Here is a 10,140-nt window from a genome sequence, read left to right as displayed (position 1 = left end):
ATGGCCGTAATCAGCCACCATAGTTTCCCGATATTACCTGAAAGTTTGAACTATCACCGTGTGGTAATGACCCCGGAACTAGGTACCCCCTGAAGCGAGTGAGAAAATCAGGATTTGAACAGAGCTAAGATTGTCGCTTTTATCTTCATTTAGAGATTTTTTTTGGATACTGACGTTTGATAAACGTGTTTCCGAATATATAAGTCACACAATGATATATAAATGGTTTTCAAGAAGCGTCGCAAAAAAATGACAGACACACGTATTAACAGCCACCACACCAAGGGAGGTACCGACATAAATCGCATGTCGTTGGAACAGATGCTGGAAAAGAACTTTTCATTGACCACAAATGCATATTTTTGTACTACATTACTCTATTATGATACATAAGGGTAGGTTCACAAGAAAAATACTTCTCAGTCCAATCTATTCATGTTATGGGAGCAATATAAAATATCGGTGGTATACGGCTCATAGCTGGTATTTTGATTGGAGGGTGTACGGTTCATAGCAAATGAGATGAACGGCTGGGTGACATCGATATCGGTAATTATCATAAAGATAATAAATGAGGTGTAAAATTATATCAATAATGTTTGTTTGATGAATGTACATATATTTTTCAGTCAGATGACTTATAACATCTGCGAATTTAGAACAAATTTCCCGACAAAATGTACATCTGTATATAGATACGACGCCATCTGGATAGTAAAAAATAGGAATGTTGAGAAACTTGAAAAGTTTAAGTTAAAACATATTTTAATATCAATTCAAAAGACAAAGGGATCAGGCAAAAGTTATTACAACTTTGAAAAGCCTTCTCGTAACATACAATGACAAAAGAGATTGATATTAATAACATTAAATTCAAATTTTTTGCTTGACTTTATAAATTGATGCACGTGTCTGAAAATACCTTGGTTTATATGATCGGCACTTTCAAATTTATATCAACATCTAGGTATATAATAAAATAATTCTGCCATTCACATATTTATTACATTGGAAGAAAAAATGATAGGCACTCTTACACTTACGACCACAGATACAATTTGGGCTGTTTGTAAGTTTAACATGAAACGAGTTAAACTTGCTGCATCGATGTCTTAAATTTGCATGTACAATATTTGTATTTCTGTAACTAAAAATTGAAATAGACTGGATCTTTTTCATCAGAATTACATGATATACATTTTTTTAAAGTTTCTTATGAAGGTGATGATCTAGTCGCTTCATCCAAGCCATTCTACATACATGCAGAGAATAATGTATAAAAGAAGATTTAGTAAGAGAAAGTCTGTGAAGAGGAATTCTATTATTGCTGGTAGTTCTTAAAGCATATAGTGATTAGTGTCAGCGACTTTTGGAGGAAGAAATGAATTAAGATAGTCTGGTGCTAAATTATTCTCGATATTGTAGACTAAACTGACCGCTGGGCGGTGTTTTTTCTCCAGGTACTCCGGCTTTCCTCCAACAACAAACTTTGTACGTTCTTACGTGACCCTGACTGTTAATAGGACGTTAAACTAATAAAACCAAACGTTTCTAAATATAAAGTTAAAACAGTAACGTATGAAAGTAAACCAGTGATAACTCTTGCTGATTCGCGTTGAGCTATTTTTAAACTTTTTTTTTATAATGTATTTTTAATTTCTTTTTCCTGTGCAATATACAAAATACCTGGTGATATTGGTGCTTTAATGGATCTGAACCATCATATATATTTTATGAGAGTTTGTGATGGTGAAAATTATAAGAAATACAACTTTAAAAAGAATCTTTCAACGGCGGATGCAATATTTATTTTGCAATCATTTAAAAAAGAAAAAAAAAAGATTAAACGTACAATGAATCGTTGCTTCATATACTACAAAAAAGCGTTTGATTTTGCTAATCGTCAGAATTTATGGTATAAACTGATAAAAGAAAGAATTGACGGGAAAATGTTGAAAATTATAAGATACATATATAAGAGTGTTAAACGCTGTGTAAAACAAAATGGAACCCTGTCAGACTCACTTCAGCTGTGAAAAGGGATTGTTTCAAGGCGGAATTCTGTTACCCATATACTCTGCCTTTCTTCACATGCATATCTGCTTCCTCTGTATGTGTTCACATACTCACATACACTTCATCTGTCATCTGTCTTCGCATACATGTCCACTTCCTCTGTCTGTCTTCACATACATGTCCACTTCATCTGTCTGTCTTCACATGCATGTGAAGACAGACAGAGGAAGCAGACATACATATTCATTTCATCTGTCTGTCTTCACATACATGTCCACTTCCTCTGCCTGTCTTCACATACATGTCCACTTCCTCTGCCTGTCTTCGCATACATGTCCACGTCCTCTGTCTGTCTTCACATACACATCCACTTCATCTGTCTGTCTTCACATGCATGTGAAGACAGACAGAGGAAGCAGACATACACATTCATTTCATCTGTCTGTCTTCACATACATGTCCACTTCCTCTGCCTGTCTTCACATACATGTCCACTTCCTCTGCCTGCCTTCACATACATGTCCACTTCATGTGCCTGTCTTCACATACATGTCCACTTCCTCTGCCTGTCTTCTTATACATGTCCACTTCCTCTGTCTGTCTTCACATACATGTCCACTTCCTCTGCCTGTTTTCACATACATGTCCACTTCCTCTGCCTGTCTTCACATACATGTCCACTTCATGTGTCTGTCTTCACATACATGTCCACTTCCTCTGTCTATCTTCACATACATGTCCACTTCCTCTGCCTGTCTTCACATACACATCCACTTCATCTGTCTGTCTTCACATGCATGTCTGCTTCCTCTGTCTGTCTTCACATACACATCCACTTCATCTGTCTGTCTTCACATGCATGTCTGCTTCCTCTGTCTGTCTTCACATACACATCCACTTCATCTGTCTGTCTTCACATGCATGTCCACTTCATCTGCCTGTCTTCACATACATGTCCACTTCCTCTGCCTGTCTTCACATATATGTCCACTTCCTCTGCCTGTCTTCACATACATGTCCACTTCCTCTGCCTGTCTTCACATACATGTCCACTTCCTCTGCCTGTCTTCTTATACATGTCCACTTCATGTGCCTGTCTTCACATACACATCCACTTCATCTGTCTGTCTTCGCATACATGATGTCCACTTCATCTGCCTGTCTTCGCATACATGTCCACTTCATCTGCCTGTCTTCACATACATGTCCACTTCCTCTGTCTGTCTTCACATACATGTCCACTTCCTCTGTCTGTCTTCACATACATGTCCACTTCCTCTGCCTGTCTTCGCATACATGTCCACTTCCTCTGTCTGTCTTCGCATACATGTCCACTTCATGTGCCTGTCTTCACATACATGTCCACTTCCTCTGTCTGTCTTCGCATACATGTCCACTTCATGTGCCTGTCTTCACATACATGTCCACTTCCTCTGTCTGTCTTCGCATACATGTCCACTTCCTCTGCCTGTCTTCACAAACATGTCCACTTCCTCTGCCTGTCTTCACATACATGTCCACTTCCTCTGCCTGTCTTCGCATACATGTCCACTTCATGTGCCTGTCTTCACATACATGTCCACTTCCTCTGTCTGTCTTCGCATTACATATCCACTTCCTCTGTCTGTCTTCACATGAATGTCCACTTCCTCTGTCTGTCTTCACATACACATCCACTTCATCTGTCTGTCTTCACATGCATGTCTGCTTCCTCTGTCTGTCTTCACATACACATCCACTTCATCTGTCTGTCTTCACATGCATGTCTGCTTCCTCTGTCTGTCTTCACATACACATCCACTTCATCTGTTTTCTGTTAGTTTGGTTATAAACACGATCTGTCAGGCTCCTGCGGTTACTTGTGTGCTTATAATTATTATTTTTCAATATTTTTGCGCGATTCACAATTCTCAAATCACATGTACAAGTCTAAAAAGTGAGAAAAAAAAATCCCACTTAAAGATATGTGCAGAAGAAATGTATCCGCTAAAATGACACCGTCCTAATTATTAGAACAAAATGATAAAATGATGAAAGCTGAATGTTAAAGCGCAGGAAACGATTGTTTTCTAAAGTGCTGCATCATGAGACATTTTTGTACAGAAGGAAAAATACAAATGTATTGAAAAAGATCTAAATTGTAAATTTCATCACAAAACTGTCCGCTTACAAGATGTAAAACATAAATATTTATGTTCTTCGCGGACTTATGCAAGACTATAGGACTCAAATCAGTAAAACGTTTTGTATTAATAGGAGATGATATTCAAGCATTTAAACGACATGTATACGGAAGTGTAAAAGTTTGAAATCACACAAGTATGAAGGTGAGTAAAATGTATGAATGATTATATATAAATGATCACAGCAAATCCGACGCATCATGACACTTTGTTCATTTGTTCTTATTAAAGTTGCGAAGGTTTCATATAGAAATATTTTGCCCGTTGTGCGTTCGCCAGGTGAAATCCAACTGATACTGTCGCAGTGTCGTGGGCATGCCGCATGGCTCATTACAATAAACAGGAATTCATTTTAAAACGAAGATATGCTGTATTCATTGCGTATTGGATGCACCATGTAACATGACGTTTGTATTATTCATTAAGCCTTTAAGGTCTATAAGGATTTATCTAACAGATATGTCCATTTTTTTTCAAGGTCGAATAGGCTGATACAGTGAAATCAAGGGAAGTAACTCTGGTAGATAAGAATTTACGTGTTGTTTGCATTGGTTGTAGGTGGCGCATATCCTCTGGGTCTGTGTGACGCTCCTTCTTCTGACCGCCCTGTATCTGGAGGTGGACGGACACTCCTGTCATTCCTCCGGTATGTCGTGTGTGGACGAGGGTGGGGAGTGCGACAAGGAGGGAGGGGTCTGCTTCATGCTGCCCCCCGCGTTCGAAGGAGAAAATGTCCGCTGCTGTTGCAGTGTCACTGATGACTGTGCTGGTGTACCCAAATCTGGCATGATGAGGAAAATTGAACTTTGATGATAAAACGACTCCAAATACGAACTGGTGCCCAATGGCCTGTAGAAAATAAAATGACACCAAATTTAAAGAATTGAAGTAGAACTCTGTATTAATCTAACCTGAACATGTCTACCAAATGTGCAGTAGCGTCGTATAATACGTAGTATATATCAGAAAGAAGTGTTGATGGTATGTATACAGACTCCTCAAGGTAAAGCTGAAAACTGGACTTTGATGACAAAACTACAACAGTCTCCAGCATTAGAACTCTAATTCAATGCTATTAACTCGAAAATAACTATGAAATTTGCACTGAGACTGTAAATGATTTCAGAAAATGTTCAAAGTTTTCATAATACCGCCTCTTGTGAAAATATACAGAATCTACTTTTTACATGTGTGTGAATTAATATTATCATTTAATATATATAAGAGAAAGACTCTTAAAAAACAATGCTATATGTCGCTGATCATGAGATGGAATGTTGGAAGACATATGAAAATTATATACATCTAGATGGAAGGATCTAATACCTAGAACAAAGATTCTGGCTGTTTGATATGGGTCATATGCACTTGTCCGGTCGAATTTCTCTCCTTGGTTATATATATGTAAAACTGTTCAAAGTCTGAGTCTTCAAGTGAATATGTTGTGTTCTATGAAATGTTTTTGAAAGCAATTATATATTAGAGACTAAATGAACATGGAAATTATAGCAATATAAAGGACAAGGGACATTATGAATCAAATCGAACTAATTTTAAGTAAGTAAAAAAAATATAACCCCAACTTATAGACGAATAATCAATTGCAAGTACGTTTCCAAAACTATTTTATGAGTATAAGAAAAACGTCTCTGACAGTGATAAAAAAAAGGCCTGTGTGAACTCGCATTACCTATATCTACTGTAAATACCAAGAGTTACGACCCAGTACCATCCTCTCAGTGGAAAAGAGAGTGTCGTATTGAACCCCTTGGCTAACGAAGATGTTACTCGACCAAAAATTGCCATTTTCAACAATCTGGCTGATTTGCCCAATATTTGCCCCTACTTTTTAACATTGTCCGCATGTCGGTGCGATATGGTATGCTTTACTACGATAGACAATAGTGTTCGTTAAACAGTGTTGCATATTATATCATAATAAATAAGATTGTATGATGTTTAGAGGTTATGAGGTCGAAAAGTATGATATACTTATCCTATGATTACGTAAACTTGTAAAATAAAATCGAGGAATATTGTCAGTTACAATTACTGGAACCGTGGTCACTACGTAGTTCAAAGGACCACGTGACGGTTTCTTGTAATTATGGAGCAAAGTAAACTATGCCCACGCATAATTAAAGTGAAAACAAGAGAATGTTTTGTACCCAATAAACGCTATTACATGGGTTACTTTCAATGTTGTTACATTCACTCCTGGACTAACAAAACTGGGGCAATTCAGGGACAAAAACAGACCAATCAGTATCACGGTAGGGGGCCCTACCGAAACTTCATTTGAAGATTAAAGGTCCACTACCTTTCCGGACCAAAATATAAAGGTTTCTTAAAAAAATTAATAACATCAGAAAGTATATACCGATTAACTAAGATGAGGTTACAACACCAAACATATGCAAGATTTCCTACGTAATATTATTCTATTATGGCCCTTTCCAGAGGGAACTGTTCTATATAGTGTTGTCAGACGAGGTGTAACGTTGAAAATGGACCCCCGTTGAAAACTGACCTCGGGTCATATTTCAACGTTGAAAAATGACCCCGAAAACCGTTGAAAACTGAACTTTCAGCGCACTTTTTACACCGACCCGTTGAAAATAGACCCCGTTGAAAAATGTCCCCATAAGAACTCGTTTTTACACAACAACACAACACGACACCACAACAGCACGAAATCACACAGCATCACACAGCACACACAGCACAACAACAGCACAAAAACACTAAAACACTACACAACAACACATCACACCACACAACAAAACACAAAAAAATAACACAACATCACACAACATAACATCACACAACACAACAACGCATCACCCTAAAAACAACATTACACAACCACACAACACAAGACAACATTACACAATCACACGACACAAAATAATAACACAAAAAATCAAACAACACACAACACAACCACACCACAACACACAACAACAACAACACAAAAACAACATATCGCACAACACAACATAACATAACAAAACATCAAACAACAACACTCAACAAGACTACACAACACACAACATCACACAACACAACATCACATAACACAACATCACACACAACAACACAACAACACAAACACGCAACAACAACACACAAAAACACAACACATTTCACAACACAACATAACAAAACATCAAACAACAACACCTAACACAACACACAACCACGCAACAACAATACAAAACCACCCTAAAACAACACAATAAACACACAACACACACACAATACACGACAACATCACACAACACAACATAACACAACAAAACATCACACAATACAACCACAACACAACACACAAACAATACAGCACCGCCCAGCAACACAATAATACACAACAACACAACACCCGAAAGCAACACAACATCACACAACATAACGCAACAACACATCACAAAAACATCACGTAACAACACATTACACAAACACGGAACATTAACACAACACAACACAAAACAGAGCCACACAACAACACACCAATGACACACAACACAATAACATGACACACCCACACATAACAACACAACACAACACAACACATCACACAACAACAACAAAACACACAACAACACCACACAACAAACAACACACAACAACATATCCATACGCAGATATAGTATACATGCATTCTTGTATTGCAGGAAATAAATATATATTAACAATTACTGAATATCTGACAAACGTAAAATCGTCGAAAATATAATCATAAAAATCCCATAATTATAGTTTTGTAACACTTTCCACTGGTACTCGGAAGTGAACACCACATAGTACAAACTTAGCATGCAGTTGATAACAACAATTCCTTTTTATTTACTACGTTACCTCAGTGTTATTTAGCAATTCCTCAGTTTGAGAACAATAAAATTAACATTATCTACACGGACGAACAAAATGACTATAAAAAAATGAAAGTTTTGTAGTGCCGTATTATCCATAAAAAACATACAAGCACCTAAAATATTTAAATGAGGTATTTGTTACGAAATTACGTAATTTAAATACCAGCACAGAAAGGGTCGCTTATATTAGGAATGGCGATAACAGAATTCGAGAATTATGTTTGTGCAACAGTTATATATGTGAATGTACTAGGGTCATATTTCACAGACCATCCGTTTGTTACATTTTTCAACGATTGATAACATTGACCAAATTGTCAATTTTCAACGGCATCGGGGTCCGATTTCAACGTTAAAACTGATCCGAGGTTCAATTTTCAACGGAGGTCCATTTTCAACGTTACAAAGGCTCTACAAAATGATCGGTCAATTTACATTCTCATTTTAAAAATTAAAAGCCGTTTCGGAAAGGCAGTGACCGTTTAAGAGAGAGCGACGCTCAATTTCAAATCCAATCATATGTCGATGGTCTTCGGGTTTCCTATGATATAATATGACTAAAGGCAAGGCCTTAAAGGATTGAAGCCAGATGTTTTACTAACAATATCTATGAAATGTTAAAAAGTTCAATTTATGGAAATAACGGAGCCGACCAAATTTTCTGTTTATTTTTTATTCATATAAAAGTTTCAAAACATGTTTTTTTTATTCAATAGTACCATATAACCATCGAAAGACAACAACACTATATCTTGATAGCTTCGTAAAACGTTCCCATGGAACATACACGGTTGTAGCTGTATATATAAGCTAAAAAAATATATTTGTTTAGGGTTACATTGGCAAAAAAATAGGGTCGGTAGGTAGCGATTTTTTTTTTTAATTTTTGATATATATTTATATATTTTTTGTCAAGTTCAGATGCAATATCGAGAGCTGTTTTACTAAACAGATATATGGCTCCTATTTATCAATAAAATGATTAAACATTAGTGTCTTTTACTCTTCACTCTTTATTTAACAATGAATAAATTGGAGATTTGACTAATGAAGAAGGTATTAACAGATTTAGATTGGGCCTAGAGTAAAACTATTAATTGGAGTATCCCTTTAGGTACAGAAAAAAAATCAGGGTCGGGGGTAAAAAATTAGGGTAGGTTTTGGGTAACCCTAAACAGACACATTGTTTGGCCTTATGTAGATGTTTCATCCAGAAGCAGACAATCCAACGTCTAATTGTTTAGTTGTTTGAATCGTAATGTTTAAAAAGTATGCTTATAAATATGTAGATTTTATTCAAACCTATGATAAGTTTGTGTCTAAAAACCCTCTATTGTAGTTCAAGAAAGCATAATTTGACGTTTGGAATATACAATGTACATGTATAAAGTAACGACTCTCTCTAGCTCATGTGATTTCAAATAAAATAGTATTATTAAGTTAAGATACCAAATACCAAATTTCCACTCACTATAACCTGTGACTATGGCTATGTACCTTTAGGTCATGACTATATAACATACACGTAATGCTAGTTTTTAATTGTGTTGCGGTATTAATGGTGCAACAGCTATAACAGGTAAATCCCGCCCTCAGCTAGATTATCGCTGTTACTAAACTCCGCCCACAGTTTTGACTATCGGTGTTACTAAACTCCGCCCACACTTTGACTGACGCTATTTGTCCCGAGCCGATAAACGCGCGTACGACTGGTTGAAAACTATTCACGTGATTTGAGAACGATCCGAAAGGCAATTCCGGACGCTTGAACGCATTTCACTGTATTCACACTCTGTCCTTGTCCCCAAACCCAATTTGAGAAGGAAACCCACAATAAGAGAAGATTTTTTTTTATTTCCGTAACAGATATTCCGTTTGTGGTCAGCTGATTATATTGGAAGGTGGTCTATCACTTGAACGCTTGCAAATAAAGAGCAATAGCACTATGCTTCTGCCGGATGAAGATTACGTTCGTCGGATCATGAAAGCGTTTGAACTGCTTGATTATATAATGAGCTGACTTCAAAGCATCGAATTTACGTACTGATAGGATTTTTTACAGTGGC

The 10,140-nt window shown here is 36.8% G+C and overlaps 1 long non-coding RNA gene across 1 annotated transcript; it reads left to right on the top strand.

The window, feature by feature from the left end:
- The first annotated feature begins 4,280 nt into the window (after positions 1 to 4,280).
- On the top strand, positions 4,281 to 5,624 carry LOC138309105 (uncharacterized). The gene is made up of 2 exons (XR_011206200.1): positions 4,281 to 4,343; positions 4,758 to 5,624. It is a non-coding gene; the product is annotated as an uncharacterized lncRNA (long non-coding RNA).
- Positions 5,625 to 10,140: the final 4,516 nt, after the last annotated feature.

This window comes from Argopecten irradians, chromosome 15, assembly GCF_041381155.1.
Source record: "Argopecten irradians isolate NY chromosome 15, Ai_NY, whole genome shotgun sequence".
NCBI classification, from domain to species: domain Eukaryota; kingdom Metazoa; phylum Mollusca; class Bivalvia; order Pectinida; family Pectinidae; genus Argopecten; species Argopecten irradians.
Note: the sequence above shows the minus strand (reverse complement) of the source record. Positions and strands in the feature narration are given on the sequence as shown.